The sequence below is a fragment of the Macrotis lagotis genome, chromosome 1 (assembly GCF_037893015.1).
Source record: "Macrotis lagotis isolate mMagLag1 chromosome 1, bilby.v1.9.chrom.fasta, whole genome shotgun sequence".
NCBI classification, from domain to species: Eukaryota; Metazoa; Chordata; class Mammalia; order Peramelemorphia; family Peramelidae; genus Macrotis; species Macrotis lagotis.
Window position 1 is genome coordinate 149,091,747 of NC_133658.1, and position 17,224 is coordinate 149,108,970.

Sequence of the window (17,224 nt, forward strand, 5' to 3'; positions counted from 1 at the left end):
TACCAATTTAACTATACTAGTACATTACCTGTACTTCACCAACCTTATTACTTTGTTCACTGTACCACTATGCATGAAATGCCTTTTTCTACCTGTTCCTCTAGCCTCTCAGAGTTATTCATTTGTTACATAATGCATAAATATATTAATACATAAATGTGTTTTGCATAAATACATTAACTCAGAAATTGTGAGTGATTTTTCTCTACCAGGAATGACTTAGAGTACATCCCCTAGGAATGGGACCAATTGATCACTATCAACTGAGAATGGAAGAAAACTGTAGGTGAACAAAAAAGGTAAGATGGGAAATGGACCCCCCCCCCCCCCCAAGAAAACATCTGAACTCATCTGCTAAGAGTTATAGAGAGATGTAGGCAGAGCAGCATGGTGTTGCCAAAGGAAAGTGGTACTAGCAATAAACAGTTGACATCATTTTTCTTATCTTACTTCAAGGTGCCTTTCAGAAATGACTTCCTCCAGGTATCCTTCCCAGATTCCCTCAGTTGTTGCTTTCTCTTTTCTCAATTTATCTCACATCTTTTTGCTGTGTAGATGTTTTATTTCCCAAGTAGAATGTAATTTCCTAGATGCAGAGAGATTGGTTTATTTTGTCTTTGTATCATCACAGCCTTGCATACTTTAGGTGCTAAATAGTTAAAATTGAATTGTTAATAGAATTCCTACACCCACTTTAAAACTTAGTTTAAATGCTTTCTCCTCCATAAAGTCTTACCTGATTTCCTCCAATTCCACTCCACATCCACATAGGATCAATATCTTGCCAATGCACTTTTGAATTATTGTTGATTATAATAATCTATTCTTCTATTCTAGAAGATGACCCACAAGGTCTTTGAATAGACTTGGAATCAGAAAGGTTTGAATTCAAGTTCTTCCTCAAACCCTTACCAGTTGTATGTACATAGATAAATCATTTATTCTCTAATTGTCTAACTTCCTTCTTCTGTAAAAGGGAACTAATAATAGAACCTAAGAAAATTCTCAAGTATTGAAAGAAAAAAATGAGATAATATATTAATGTTGTTATTATCATCATCATCACCATCATCACTTCCTGGTACTTCATTGTGGCAGGAAAGGACCTGTGTCCTTGAACACTTAGGTCAACTTGTTTTGAGCTAAGGTGGTTAATGGTGTACATGAAAGGTTTCCCATAGAATCCCAGTCCATTTTATGACAATTGTCCAAAGACAAGTCTTCCTAAGTTCTGAGAAGTTTATCTATCATCAGATTTCCTACTAAAGTATGCCTTATTTTTGCCACTCATAAAGACCAGGGAACTACACTTTGTGATATTTGAGGTTAACTGTATGATTTCTCTCTGTATTAGTCTTTGAGGACTATGTCTCTCTTTTTCTAAACTTTATATCATTACTGTGATACAAAGAGCTTTTCCTAAGTGTTTAATAAATGTTGTCTAATGACTGATAGGTAAAAGAATGAAAGGATGCCTTGAAATATATTTCCTGATTTCTGCCCTCAAAAAGCTCATATCTTCATTAACAAGATTAAACTAGCACATATATCAATGAATGTATAGATATAAGAGAGTATGTGATTAAGTCATGAATTGGATGGTAGGCCTCTAAACTGCATTAAGAGAAGAAGGAAATCAATAAGAACTATCAGTCAGGGAATGTTTTAGGAAGGAGATTTATTCTTGAAGTCAGAATAAGATTTGGACAGGAAGGAAAAAAGGCATTCCATGCCAAGGGAATAACATAAAAGTGAGAACAAATATAATATATACTTGGGAGATGGAGGAGAATGCCATTACTATAAGAGAGGACAAAAAGTGGAGGGAAGTGGAAGACTAGTTGAATAGTAAGAAGAAGGCCAGATTACAGGGAAGCTTTAAGTAGAAAAGTGGGAGACTTTGAAGATCTGAAAGCATGGGAATGACATAAAGTTATGGGGATATGGGTTTCAATTGTGCACAGGGGAAACAAAATTCCTAACAATTGGGACTATACAGAATTACATTCAGCTATCTTTGGTAGATGATGAATTTCCTTTAAATGGAGGTGTCATAAGGGATGTTATTCAGGAGTTTTTGTTTTATTTGAGAGTTTGGACTCAATAAATTCTCAGGTCTCCTCCAGCTTAGATTCTATAAATTTTTTTGCATTAAATAAATTGAATGACTGGAAAGATAAGGCCAAAGAGGGTGGGGGGGGGAAGACAAAGAGATACTAGAGAGAAGGGAATATTTCAAAGTCTGAATTAAGCCTGAGATCACCTAGAGTAGGCTTCCTAATGGGTATTCTGTTCTGTTTTCCCACACTCTTTGAAAGGAAAAGTACCAACAGCCCTATCAATTTGTTGGTACTATATATGAAGACATCAGGAGAGAATTATTTTGAAAACATACTTTCCCTTTCCAGGTAACATGCAGCCCAGGACTTTATTAAGGGAATAAGCTAATAATTTGAACAATAACAAGAGAAAAAAAACAAATTTGTCTGGACCTTTTTATTCCCCCAAAATAAGAATAACTCTGAGAAAGGAAAAAACTTCTTTAATTGTACTGCCCAAGATGACTGGGGATTTTTCTGCCTCAGTTCTTAAGATTGTGCTAAAATTATTATTATTAATAATAATAATATACATATATACATACATACATATTTATAATGAGTTTACAAATCAGGGCAGGGTTGTCATTGCAGGTTAACATGTGCAAAGAGGAAATCAAGACTATAAAGTCCATTTCTTGTAACATAATATGAATGAAAAATAAGAACCCCATGGCAGAAGCTGTGCTTTGCTATGTGTAGGCAACAGGGATACTGTTGATCATCTCAGTACAAATACATGGAGACAAAGTAATCACAGAATCACAGCATTTGAGAGTCAAAAGAGACTTCAACAGACATAAATGAATCCTCACTGGAACATCCCTAATAAATGTTCATCCTTTGGAGACTTCCAGCTAGCTAGGTGACATAGTGGATAGAGTACTGGATCTGGAATCAGAAAGACATGAGTTTAACTCCAGTCTCAGATACTTAGTAGCTGTGTGACTCTGGCAGGTCACTTAACCTTTGCCTTCCTCAGTTTCCTCAACTGCAAAATAAAATAAGACTAGAATCTACCTCCCAGGGTTGTTGTGAATATCAGTGAGCTAATATTTGCAAAGTATTTAGCACAGTGCCTGGCTCTTGGTAGTTATGCAATAATTTCTCTTTCTTTCTTTCTCTCTTTTCCTTCCTTCCTTCCTTCCTTCCTTCCTTCCTTCCTTCCTTCCTTCCTTCCTTCCTTCCTTCCTTCCTTCCTTCCTTCCTTTCTCCTGACTCCAGGGTCAGTGCTTTATCCACCATGCCACCTAGCTGACCCAATTCTTTAAACTAATCCTCATCTTTACAGTGGAAGGGAAAGCTCTTTATCTTCTCTTGATATGAGTAAAGTCATTATTCAATAAGTCTCTTTTTTGCTATAAGTAGACAACTATACCTATAGACAATAACACCTCTGTTTTACTATGGTTTATCTCAATTCTCTTGTAAGCAGAGCTAAAAGCCAAAATCAGCTCTATCTTGGACCCTTGAATTTACTGACAGACTAATAATATCAGAAGGTCTCTGCTTTCTTCTCCTAAATACAATAAACTGTCTTTCCTGATTGCATATGGCAAGAAGTGTTTAAGAAATGACTATCTGGGGAGAAAATGTCAGTACCACAAACTTTTAAGTTTAATCTGCATTAACATTTTCCATCATTTCCAAAATTCTTAATACTTGTTAATCAACAAAATAAACCAAACTCTTATTTGTAGCAATTTCTGGGTTTTGAGGTATAAATATTCATAATGAAAATTTAACAGTAGACTAAAGTACATCAGTACTCCAGTGTCAGTGAATGACTAGTTTTGGATCCAGAAGGATTGTATTTTGTGTTTAATACAGGTTTTTCTCAGAAGTGTATCATATTCAGAAATTTAGTTTCATTGTAATATCCTTTTCTATGAGTCAACTGATTCTTCTATAAGTCTTGACTTGCATCTCTTATTGGAACAAAATAGCTTGCTGACTGTATCTGACAATCTTTATTATGAATTTTCTTTTCCACAACACGTGGTATGAATTTGAGAGCCTTCATCATCTTATTTTTCTCTTCTAGATGTTCTTCAAATTACTTCTGTCCTCCTTTAAATGCCAAGTCCAGAAATGAAGGCACTAGGCCTGATGACGTCTGAACAGGAGAGAGAGCAGTGGGACCACCATCTTGTTATTTATGGAAGCTCAGCATCCCTTAAGGCAGTCTAAGAAATTGCCAGAGTTGAAATGATTCCTTCCTTACATGGTTATAGGACTGTAAGGGTTTCATCTTCTTCCTTCATGGGCTCAGAAATCCCCTGTAACAGTGGAGATGGTTCAGGATGATAGTTTGCCCTTCCCTGTCAAGAGAAACTGAAGTAGTGGGAAGCTGGAGTAATGCTGATCTTCTCTGTACATGGAATCAACACTAAATGGTATCAATCCACTCTCAGGATGACTTCCTTTCCTATGCAACTACAAAAGGGAGAGATAGGAGGCCACTTATAAAATGCTATACTTCTGCTTGACTATTTCCTCTACCCATAAAGCCAGAAAAAAAATGAACTTCTTTCCAACTAGAGGGGATGTTTTTGCCTTGGAGAATTGTGGCTGGAAGTGAGTGGATTTCGAACTTTGTGATTTGAGTTTATTGCTCTGAATTTTATTATGCTTTTTTCTAAATCCAATTAAATTATTGGAGTTGAGTGACTGAATCAATACTTCAGATATGGAAAGGAGGTGAGTGAGGAGATGGGAATAAAACAATATAAGTAATAGGTCATGACTGACACATCAAGAGCAAAGGATAGAGAAAAGTACTGAGTTATTGACAGTTATCTGCCTGGTCCCGGCTATTGATATGATCCAGTCAGCAATACAATTAGAAAAAAAAATAATAGATCCATTGATATGGAATTTCACTCTGCATATGAACAGGCTTTAGAATGATGAGGAATCATAGACATTATTGAGTCTTATACTCTTACTTTAAAAATGAAGAAATTGAGTTTTGAAGAAATTAAATGATTGGAACAAGTTTATACAGCTGATTAATAACAGATCCAATACTTCATTAAAGACTCTTACCCTTGGATACAGTGATATTCCTACTACATCATTCTAGGATTCTAGAAAAAATAAGAAAAACTTGTGGAGCAAATGGGATGAAGTTGAACTATCACTTGCAGGAAATGGGAACATAAGCTATCACTTCCTTGTCTATTGAGACTCCATGTAGCATTTTGTTCTGCTCATCTTCAATACATTTACCATATAAAATTGTATATTATGGTACTCTCCATTGATGTCCAATTAAGTTCTTCACATACAATAGGTAAAAGTAAAGAGTAAAGCCACAAACTAGATTGAATTTCCCAGTATGTCTGGGTCCAGAAAATGCGAGAGGATTGGGAAAACTCCCCAGTCCTCCATTTCATATAAGATCTTGTGCCTATATTAATGAGTGATTGTTTTGTAGGAAAATAATAATCTTATGAACATGAGAATCCAGCACATGGATAATTAGGCAAAAGTTCATAGATCTGGGGCAAGTAGGGAATTCAGAGGTCATCTCATCTCATCTCATCTTGTCATGTTGCAGATGAGGAAACTAAAGTCTAAAAAAATTAAGTAATTTATCAAAGGTTACGTAGATACTCAGCTTTGAATTTAGTTTCTCTGACTCAGAATTTGATATTCCATCCACTGTGTTGTACCACCTGAATAAGGAAAGATCTGTGACAGATATAAGAATATAAAAGAACTGATTTTTTTCTGTGATCCCTTGAAGTTCACAGAATTGACTGCCAGAAACAAAGAGATGAATGAGAGTAGGATGATATCAATAGACACAGAAGGCTTCTAGTTCCCTCATTTTCATTCTTAATTTCTTAGAAAAATTTTTTTTGAATTGAAAGATTGAAATCTATTTCTTCTTGCTTTAATTCCATTGCTTTCTACACTCTACAATAATGCAATAAAGTACCATCATCTAGAGCATGGGTTTCCAAACTTTTAACTATTCTGTGTCACATCATCCAACAAAAACTTGTCAAAAGCACATATAGAATTTAATATCTATCTATGACTGCACTGTTTATTATAAATGATTATAATAATAAAATGCAATAATGATGCATGAATGGACTTTGAGGGTCATGTGTAGCCCACAGGATACAGATTGAACATACCTGATTTAGAGTAACCTCACATTGAACCATATACATTAAGTTTTGTTTTATTTTATTTTATTTTATTATTTAAATATTTATTATATTATTATGTTAAGGTTTGTTGTGTATATATATACATATATAAAAATTCTGTGGGATCTATTAATTATAATATATTATAGGTTATAGTTAAATTAATTTGTGTTGTTTGAAGGATTGTATCTGAAGCTATGACATGGCTGACCCATTGGAGGCTGAATCTCTGAGCATCTCAGAGCAAAATTCATCAAAACTCTAGGTCTCTCCATGAGCTTTCTCCACTTCCTGGCTGTTTCCAAGAGACAGTAATGACTTTTAGGTGCTTTCTAAGTGCAGAGACACCTGGCTTCTATCCATTCATCCCTTCAACAAATGTGCACTAAGTGCTTCTCTACTGGGAGATGCAAAATATACACAAATATTATGTGATTTGAAGGGGAGAGAAAACAGTAACTACTGAGATATCAGGAAAGACTGGATAAATGACTATAAGATAGAATACAAACTATTCCATTTGGCATTTAAAGCATTTCACAACCAGCTCCAAACTTTCTTAGGTTGTAACCATGCAGAACCTTGAAGGAAAATAATATAAAAGGAAAAGGTGAAAACAGATGTAGTTCAGGCCTAAGTAGTATAGTCTATATATCTTATATTCTAACCAAACTTACTTACCTACTTTGGTTTTTCTTTTTGTCTTGTTTTGTTTTATTGTAAACAATATACTATTGCCTTTGTACCTTTGAAAATATTTTTCTCATTCTTGGAAAACCCTCCCTCCTCACCTCTACTTCTGAATCTTTAGCTTTTTAAAAATTTCTTAGCTCAAACGCTACCTTTTATATCAGGTTTTTCCTTACTTCTCTTTTCCAAATTATTACTTCCTAGCAATCCCTTCACTCACCTACCTACCTACCTACCTATCTATATCTTTCTTTGCTTCTTTGTTTTCCTCATTCCTTCCTTCCTTCCCATCTGTCCTTCCTTTCTGTCCACCCATCCTTTCCATCTATCTATCTATCTATCTACTTATCTAGCAATCTAACCTATGTGTTCAGGAAATAGTGCTTAGCATTCGAGATATAAAGATTTAAAAAAAAAACATGAGGTTATCTTCTATGTAAAGTATTTAGTTGAGTTTCTTTTAAAACAAAATTGGAATTTCATTGGTAGATGAAAATATGGAATTTCAATGCAGATGAGAGAGAAAGACATAGAAGGATAGACAGAGACAGACCCAGAGAGATACACACATATACAGACACACACAAAATCAGACAGAGATACATATATAGAGACAGAGACAGAGAAAGTACCAGCAGCTGGGGCATGAAAAATCCTCTGGAGATTTTTGAATCTCTAAACAGCAATTTCATTAAAATTCTAAGAATATCCTCAAGCATTCTCCACTTAGCAGAACTTTCTACCAGATTGTGATAACTACTTTGTATTTACCTTGTAAAATCTTTTCATTTAGAGAGGCAGTGTTACCTAGTACTATTAGGTTGGCATTATAATCAAGAAGACAAGTTCCAATCCTCACTGTAGCCTATACTCATTATATTATTCTGGAAAGACTGCTTAACTTCTCTCCCAAACAACTATGAAGGATTATAAGTATAGAACGGGTGCCGATCTTTACTGTTATTCCCGTTACCAGTAAAATTCCAGGTCTGATCTAAAAGAAACAAGAAAATACTTCACAGAGGAGGTAAGCCTTTTTCAGCCAGGGACTAAAAAAAACTTTGTATTTTAGTGCTAAGTATCTCAGTAGATGAATAATTCTTGTTGATTAACTGATTAAATATTGGATTCAGAATTAGCTTGTAGCCTAGTTTTCTGGGGACTTTCTTTCTTTGCAGGCATCTTACATGCAAAGTGTAAGTAGATAAAAAAAGTTATTGGAGTAGTTCTTAAATGCTCCATGAAAAATATCCCTAGTATCTTAAATTTTACCAGTAAAAATTCATTCCTTTGGATACATTGCTCAGTTCCAGGGTTCTTCTATAAACATTCAGATAACCCTGGAAGGAATCACATCAAGTTACTAAAATTTTGGCATGAGATCACCTTCATCACTGACTTGAAAGACTTGTATCGACCTTATACAATCTGTTGAAAAGAGGAAGGAGGTAGGGGAAAGAGGGTAAAATCTAAAAGATAAAACAGGGTAAAAAACAAAAAAACATAAACAAACAAACAATAAAAGTCCAACCAACAACAGCAAGAACAAAACTTGGAACATTTGGCCCCATTTGTTAAGTTGGCCCATTTTCCTTGTCCCATTTTTCCAAAGGGCAGATTGCAGTTTGTCAAAAGTGTCCATCTTTTTTTAGTCTCCTCCCCACTTAAATCATTTAAGATTTTTGGTGTCCATGATCCTTTGGGTTAGTGTGGAGGTTTGTAATTGTGGATGCTGTTTCCATTCATTTGTATGATTGAATATTACAACCAGAGACTTTTCTTCTCATTTGATCCTTCTAATTAAGTTCTTTCTAAATAATTTCTACTGGCATGGTTATCCTTGACCATGGCTCTGCTTCTTTAGTTATAGATTTCTGAGCTGATCTCCCATTAACTTTACATTCATTAAAAAAAATGTTGCCCACCCATCAACCTTAAACCTCTTTGCCATCTTCCTCTATTAACCTACTCTTTAGATTCAGTCAGAATAGAAAACAGAAACATCTCTGAATAGATCAGAAGAAAGCTAATTTTAATACAAATCTGTGAAGCCTATGAACTTTTCAGAATCATATTTTAAATTCATAAACAATAATACATTAGATTAAAATGGTTACAATGCATATTTCCCCACTCTGAGTTCACAAACCTCTTTGAATTCTAAATTAAGAACCCCTGAATTAGATGATATCTATGGTCTCTTCCTTCTCTCTTCCATCCTATGGGGATATGTTTGGTATTAAGGGATCAAACTGAAAACTTTTCTTGAAAAGCAGGGCCAAGTGATATATATGGAGGAGTAGGTGAAAAGGGAGGTGGGATGGGGAAAATATTTTATCATTTGAACCAGGTGAGCTGTATCCATTTTTGGCAGTTCAGAGTAAATCATATCTCATCCTCAGAAGAGATGATTCCCTAAACACCTTGTCTGGTACTTCCCAAAAACCAAAGGTCAAAAAGATGATGATAGTTTTATGAAATAAATCTGTTGCTAACTTAGGCAGTTTTTTCCACCTCATAGAGTTAATGCATAACATATAAAAACTCATCTTCAGAAGCAATATACCAACCAATGGGTAGTGATAACGGCTAACCTTGTATGCTCCAATAATATGACAAAGACTACTTCTTTTTTTTATTTTAATCCCAAAGTCTTTCACACTTGTTGCTGTCTAGTTACAGGGATTTAGGTGAGAGGGACATTGTATTGTAGTAGAAAGAGCACAAAATTTGGAATTAGGAGACATCTGGGATTGAACTGTATTTCTAGAACATATTAGCTGCACTTTGGGCAAGGTACTTAAACCTGTGAGCCTCAGTTTCCTCAAATGAAAAATGGGGATAACAATATTTAAAGCAAGGTTGTATTGTTGTTGTGAAGATCAAGTGTAACACTGATAAATCTTAAAATTCTTTACAAATGCCAATTACTGTTGAGACCACGTCCCCCTTCCTATAAACTCCAGATGCCTTAAAGGTACCCCTCCATTTTTCTTTCTCCATGCAAACTGCTTCCTCTGCCACACATTGTTTTCCCCAATAATAGAAAGTCTTAGTTGGTTGCCCAAATCAGTTCTACATTCAGAAGACACTTCCAAAGTATTTCTTTATCCTATTTCCTCCTTCCATACCTTACCTCAGACCTTATTGAATGATAGACCTGGAAAACACCTTTGATGGGTCTCCATTTTTTTTTTAGTTGAGAAAACTGAGGACTAGAGAAATGTATTCAAAGCTTTGAAGCCTTCCCCCATCCTTCCATCTCTCTAAATACATAAATATTGCACTTTCTTTAATGTTTACTTCAAATCCATTTCCTCCAAGAAGTTTTCTTAAGCATTCACTGTGAACTCTTTTTTTCTGTAATCCCTAAACACATTTCATCATAACATGGTAGATGACTCTTTTGGTGTTTTCTTGTCTAATTGGATAAATTTTTTGTCATGGGACACAATCATTCCTCTTTTCAAGGGCTAAATGCTTATACTCTTTTGTGAATCATCCTTGTTCTATATCCTAACATTAGGAATGTGGCTTCTGTTCAGTGATGGTGGAACTGATTTCATTTGGAGCCTTGGAGCCTATACCCATGTGTTCCCTCTCTCAATCTCCAAACTCCCTGTCACCAGAATTAATTCAGAACATTTTCCCCACTTAATTCCAGCTATTCCCTCCTTCCCCATCCTCTCCATTGTGTTCCAGGTCACATTTTGAATGCATCACAGATCCAAGTGGAGGATTTAAATTGTTGCTTAATTGTTAAATCTTTAAACCATGTTTGACTCTTCATGATCCCATAGACATAACAAACTAGATCCTTCTATCCTCTACTATCTCCCAAATTCTGTTTAAACTCATATCTGATGCTTCCATGATCTTATCTATACATTCTCTACTTTTTTCTTGTCCTTTTGCCTTTAATCTTTCTAAAGATCAGGTCTTTTACCAAGAAGATAGAGTCCTATCTTCTCATAAGTTTCAGCTTCAGTTTTAATATTTGTCTTTCCAAAGAATATTCTGAATTATTTTCTTTAACTATTGACAGATTTGATCTCCTTGCTATCCTAAGCAAGGTGATATCTCTACTTTTTAGTTTGTCATCCAGATTTAACATGGTTTTCTTCCCAAGAAAGCAAACAAGTTTTAATTTCATGGCTAAAATCAGAATCTGAAGTGTTCCTCAAACCCAAGAATATAAAATCTGATACTATTTCCATTACTTCTCCCTCTATTTGCCAGTGAGTGATGGGATCAGTTGCCATGGCCTTAGTTTGTTTTGTAATGTTGAACTTCTAGCCAGCTTTTATACTTTGTTCTTTCATCCTCATCAAGAAGTTTCTTAATTCTTTTTCATTTTCTACCATCAGAGTGGTAGCAGATGCATAGTTGAAATTATTGATAGTTCTTCTGATCTTAATTCTGGCTTTTAAGTTGGTATTTTACATGATATAGCCTATATATAATTTATATATAGCCCTGTAAATGTAATTTATTTATAACCCTATATAGAAATTAAATAAGGTGACACTATATAGTCTCATGCACTTCTTTCCTCATCTTAAATCAATTGGTTCACATAGTTGGTTCTAATTATTGCTTCTTAACCTATATAGATATTCCTCAGGAGATAAATAAGAGATCTTGTACTCTTGTCTCTATGAGGACTTGTCACATTTGATTGTGATCCACACTGTCAAAAGCTTTAGTATAGTCAATGAAGCAGAAGTATATTTGTATTTTTCTGGAATTCCCTTGCTTTCTCCATAATCCAGCAAAACTAGCCTGCTACTTCTCATAATTATTGGTTCATATATTGTTGTTTGAAGAATTGTTTTTTAGCAAGGCAATGGGGTTAAGTGACTTGCCCAAGGCCACACAGCTAGGTATTTTTTTTAAAGTGTCTGAGGTCAGATTTGAACCTGGGTTCTCCTGACTCCAGGGCTGGTGCTTTATCCACTGAGCCACCTAGCTGCCCCATAGTTTGAAGAATCTTAAGCATGACCTTGCTTGTCTGTGAGATGAGTACAATTGTTTAATACTTTGAACATTGCTTTTTAAGATTAGGTAATAAGCTGATCTCTTCAAATCCGGTAACTGCTGTTGAGTTTTCTAAATTTGCTAACCTATTGAGTATAACACTTTACGGGGATCATCTTTTAGGATTTTAATTAGCTCTTTTAGTATTTTAATTAGTTCCTCTAGATTTCCATCACCTCCCTTAGTCTTATTGTTGATATTACTTCCCAGGGCTGACTTGACTTCATTCTCTAAAATGTATGACTCTAGATCAGTAACTATACCTTTATGAGTTTCAAGTTCTACATATTCTTGCTACCTCTTCTTAATCTCTCCTATTTTTGTCACTTCCCTACCATTTTATCCAACCCATTTTTGCCCTATGCTCCCTTAATATTTCTAATTTTCTTTAAGTTACCTTGTCTTTCTCATTCTGTTGTTTTCTTCTACTTATTTGTATTGTTCATTTAAGAAAACTTTTTAAATTCTCCTTTCTATTCTCTGGAATTCTGGCCTTTAGTTGAACATTTCCCTTTAACCTTACCTTTTCATTTTCTTTCCCTCAGTTCTTATCAGATAGCCATTTTGCTTTCTTGCTTCTCTTTTCCTTCAGAATATTTTTTTTTTTGGTTGCTACCCCTTTCAAATATTGTGAACCTCGGTCCATCATTCTTTTTATTTTTTTTATTTTTTTAGATTTTTCAAGGCAATGGGTTTAAGTGGCTTGCCCAAGGTCACACAGCTAGGTAATTATTAAGTGTCTGAGGCCAGATTTGAACTCAGGTACTCTTGACTCTAAGGCCAGTCAGTGCTCTATCCACTATGCCACCTAGCCACCCTCGGTCCATCATTCTTCAGATGCTCTATCAGATTTAATTCCTTAAATCTATTCATCATTTCCACTTCATACTCATAATGGATATTATTTAGGTCATAACTATTTGGTCTAATGGTTTTCGCTTCTTTAATTTAAGTCTGAATTTTTGCAAAAAGAAGCTCATCTGACTCAGACTCATCTCTAGGTCTTGTTTTAATTGATTATATATTTTATTCATTTGGGGCTACAGAGCATATAATACAATCTGATTTCAACATTGACTACATGGTGATGTCCATGTATAGAATCACCTTTTGGGTTATTGAAAAAGAATATTTACTATGACCAGAGATTTAATCATGATAAAACTCTATTAATCTTTGCCCTGCTTCATTTTTTACTCCAAGGACAACTTACCTGTTATTCCAATTAATTTTTTGTTTTTCTACTTTATGATGGATGTGACATCTTTTATTTTTGGTGTTATTTCTAAAAGATGTCATAGATCATCAATTTTGGCCTCCAAAATCAGTGGTTGGAACCTAGACTTGTTTTACTGTCAAGTTGAATGGTTTGCCTTGGATTCAAATAAATATCATCCTGTCATTTTTGAGATTATACATCAGTACTGTTTTTCTTTCCTTTTTATAGACTACTCCATTTCTTCTAAAAGATTCTTGCCCAAAAAGTATATGCACTGATCAGCTGAATTTAATTCACCCATTCTCATCCATTTTAGTTCACTGACATCCAAGATGTTTATGTTTAATCTTTCCATCTCCTATTTAACCACATTCAGCTACCTTTGGTTTATAGATCTTATATTCCAATGTAAGTATTGACCTTTATATCTCTGAACCTTCTTTTCATTACCATAAACATTCACAACTGAACTTCCTTTCAGCCCTGGTAAAATCACTTCATTCTTTCTGGAGCTATTTGTAGTTGTTCTCCACTCTACAATGTTGGAAACCTTCAGAACTAAGGGTCTCATCTTTCAGTGTCATCTCCTTTATTATTTTAACTCTGTCCCATGAGGCTATCTTGGCAAGGAAACTGGAGTGATTTGCCATTTCTTTTTCCAGTGGGTCACCTTTTGTCAGAAATTTCCAGTATGTTCTGTCTGTCCCAGGTAAGCTCACATGGCATAGTTCATAGTTTCTTTGATTTACACAAGTCCCTCTTCCATAACAGGACAGTGATCCAGGAGTATGAATCATAGTTATATTTTATAAAATCACCTTAATGATTGTCCATTAGAATCTTACTCTGTAGGAAGTAGAGAGAACATGGGGAGATGACTGAGTTCTCTGGGGAAGCAATGGAACACAAATCCTTGAAAGTCAAACTAGGCTAGAAAGGCTTTGAGTATAAACCTGGCAATAGACTATATGACTGTGGTTTGAGGACCAGCTTTGAAAAACTCAGAGAGGCTCATTTCCAGATTGTCTGCTGGATGATATATTTTCTAAATCCTAGTAACTCTCAAAAACTGTCTACTAAATTATAGTGGAAATGTAATTGATATTAGAAAGGGTACCCACACCCATGACAGGACAGTTCTTGATTATCATTATTATTATGTTACTCCTCTTTTTAAAGTCTTAATGGGATTCCCAAAGCTTATTTAATAAAATGCAAACTTGATTTTGAATGTTCAAAGTCCTTCATCATATAGTGACCATGTGTTTAGACTTATTTCTTGTTCCTCCTCTTAAGATACCTATGAGGCAGCCAAACTGGACTTTTCTCCATCTCCCATTCCTCACATAGCACTTTACTTAAACCTCCTGTTTGCATTATAGGATTTCAGTTATTTGAGTCATTCTCCTGTCTCAAATTGTCAACTCCTTTAGAATTACCTTTGGTCTAGCCTCTCTGCTCTCTTTCTCTGTTTCTTGGTCTCTGTTTCTCTGTATCTGTATGTTTCTCTCTATTTCTTTCTCTCTGTCTTCATCTCTCACACATACATGCAACCCCCTCCACAAACACACATGTATTTGCCATAGCCTTAGTTCAGAAGATACCCAGTATGACAATGACACTTCTTTGAAGCATGGCTTAGTAGAGGAATCCTAAGGAATTATGTCAGAGACATAAGGTTAAGTGACTTAATACTAATTATCAGTGGGAAATTTGAATTAAGTTTTTCCTGACTCCAAGTTCAGCACTTAACCTACTATAACACACTGACTCTGACTAAACATAATATGTAGCTAAAAAATATAGTATGTGTTGTTTCTATAATAGACAGATGTTCGAATTGGATGGATTCAGTGAGTTGGGAGTGAAAATTTCTTCCTCTGAAAACCTTGACTTAATCTGGAAAAGAAGTGATTTTGAATCATTTGTTCATACATTTACAGTGGTGAAAATAACAATGATAGTTAATCTACAAAAGACTTTGCATATATTATGTCATTTGATCTTTACAATATCCTTGTGAGGTAGGTGTTATTATTTTTCCCATTTTGCAAATGAGCCAAATACCTGAGGCAAGATCCAAGCTTTCCTAACTGTAAGTCCAGAACTCTATCTACCATGTCATCCAGACATCAAATCTCAAAAAGATTTCCCCTCTATTGCCCTACTGATAGTTTTTCCATTTTTGCTGGGCATATTGATCACTTACTATTCAATCACATATTCATTTTGTTCTCACTAAACTTCTCTAGTTCTTAATCTTCCCACTTCTGAGACTGTAAAAAGTGATTCTTGCCCAGGGGTCCATGATGAGAATCATTAAACACAGCGCCTATGTACCCCAAGTAGACAAAGGCCTAGGGTGGTCCTCACAGAATTTCATACCTAAACAACCTTGGTGCTAAGCAACCATGGCACCTGTAGCATCCTGGAACCCTCCAGGAAGGGAGAGCTCCATGGCACTGGATTTCTAGAGGATAATGTAAGAAGGATGCTGGACAAGAGACAGAATATTGTTATTTTTGACCCTTTGGAAAGTGCCATTTTCCCTGTCTGCCAGTCAAGAAAACAACAAAAAAGAAAAAAAAAGCTGTTATTCTTGAAAATAACCTGGAAGTGCTGCAGCTGATTTTTTAACCACAGTCTTTGTTTTTTAGCAAGTCCTTACATTTCCCCTTAAAAGAACTTGATTTTCCTGGTTCTTCCAAAAGTTAAGTTCTTTTCCCTTTACCTCTCAATTTGTTCATAGCTAGAGAAAGGAAAATGTTTATTGGGACAGTCAGGAATGCCAATGTTATGTAAGGAAATGGGGTTTGTGGGAGGAGGGGGAGGAGGGAGAGTTTCAAAGTAAATTGAAGTTGCCAAATTAGACTTAGCATTGGAATAAATAATCCTATGTATGTTAGCATTATAATAACCTTCAGCACCATCAAACATCATTTTTCTCTCCATCTTTATCCTCCAAGAGGGCACTGGGAACTACCCAACAACCATTGCCTCATGGCTCAAGAATCCTTGTGTTCTACTATGTCCTGGCAAACTTAGTTATACACACACACACACACACACACACACACACACACACAACTCAGTCCAGAAAAAAGCAAGCAGCCAGTCAGCAAGGAGTGTTTCTCAGAGGACAAAATGGCAGGTGTTTGGATGAAAGTCAAGATGGGAGATCAGTAAGCCAAGCCAATTGGTTGACAAAGTTTGGTGCCATAGTTATTTTTTCCTTCCCAGATTGCTTCCTCCTCCATCTCCTTTTGGGTTTTCCATTAAAAATACCACTCTTGGATTCTTGTCACCCTTAGCTCTGATACCCAGGAGCACAATTGTGGCACATTTGACATCACACACAGCTCTTATCAAAACCAGCCACAGAGAGTAAATGCCATTGCTGCATGGAAATGGAATGTGGTCATTAGGAGCTGTCATTCCCTTTTTCCAAACCAATTTGTCTCCATCAGCAGGTGCTGGCCATCCGTGTTGTTTATGGAGTAGAGTAATACCTGCACCTAAGAAGCATTTGGCATATGGCAACTGTGACATGTGCTTGGGAGACATGTTGCATACTTGATTGAAAGCTAACATCCAAAGCCAAACCCCCTAATTCATCAGTTTACAAATGTAAGGCTTCAGTGTCTTTTCCTCCTTCCCAATGTGTCTCCCAGACCCCAGCTGCTCTTGGTAAGTACCAGGTGCACTTGATCTGGGACTAACAAGACCTCTCTTTTTGTTTGTCTTGATAAAGCCAAATATGGGAAACACTGGAACATAAATCTCACTACAATGCCAAATCTGACTATTCCAAAATGCACAAAATTAGAGTAGGAGGGAAGTAGGTATAAACCAAAGGAAAAGTAGAGTTTATTGATTAAAGAAGCACAGATGCCAACACAAGTATCAATGAAGTGATAATTAGGAGAATTATATTTTCCAAATAATATTTCCTGCAAAAATCCAGGAAGACTTCCTTACATTTGAAGTGCAAGTAAGATGGCATATCCTTGTGT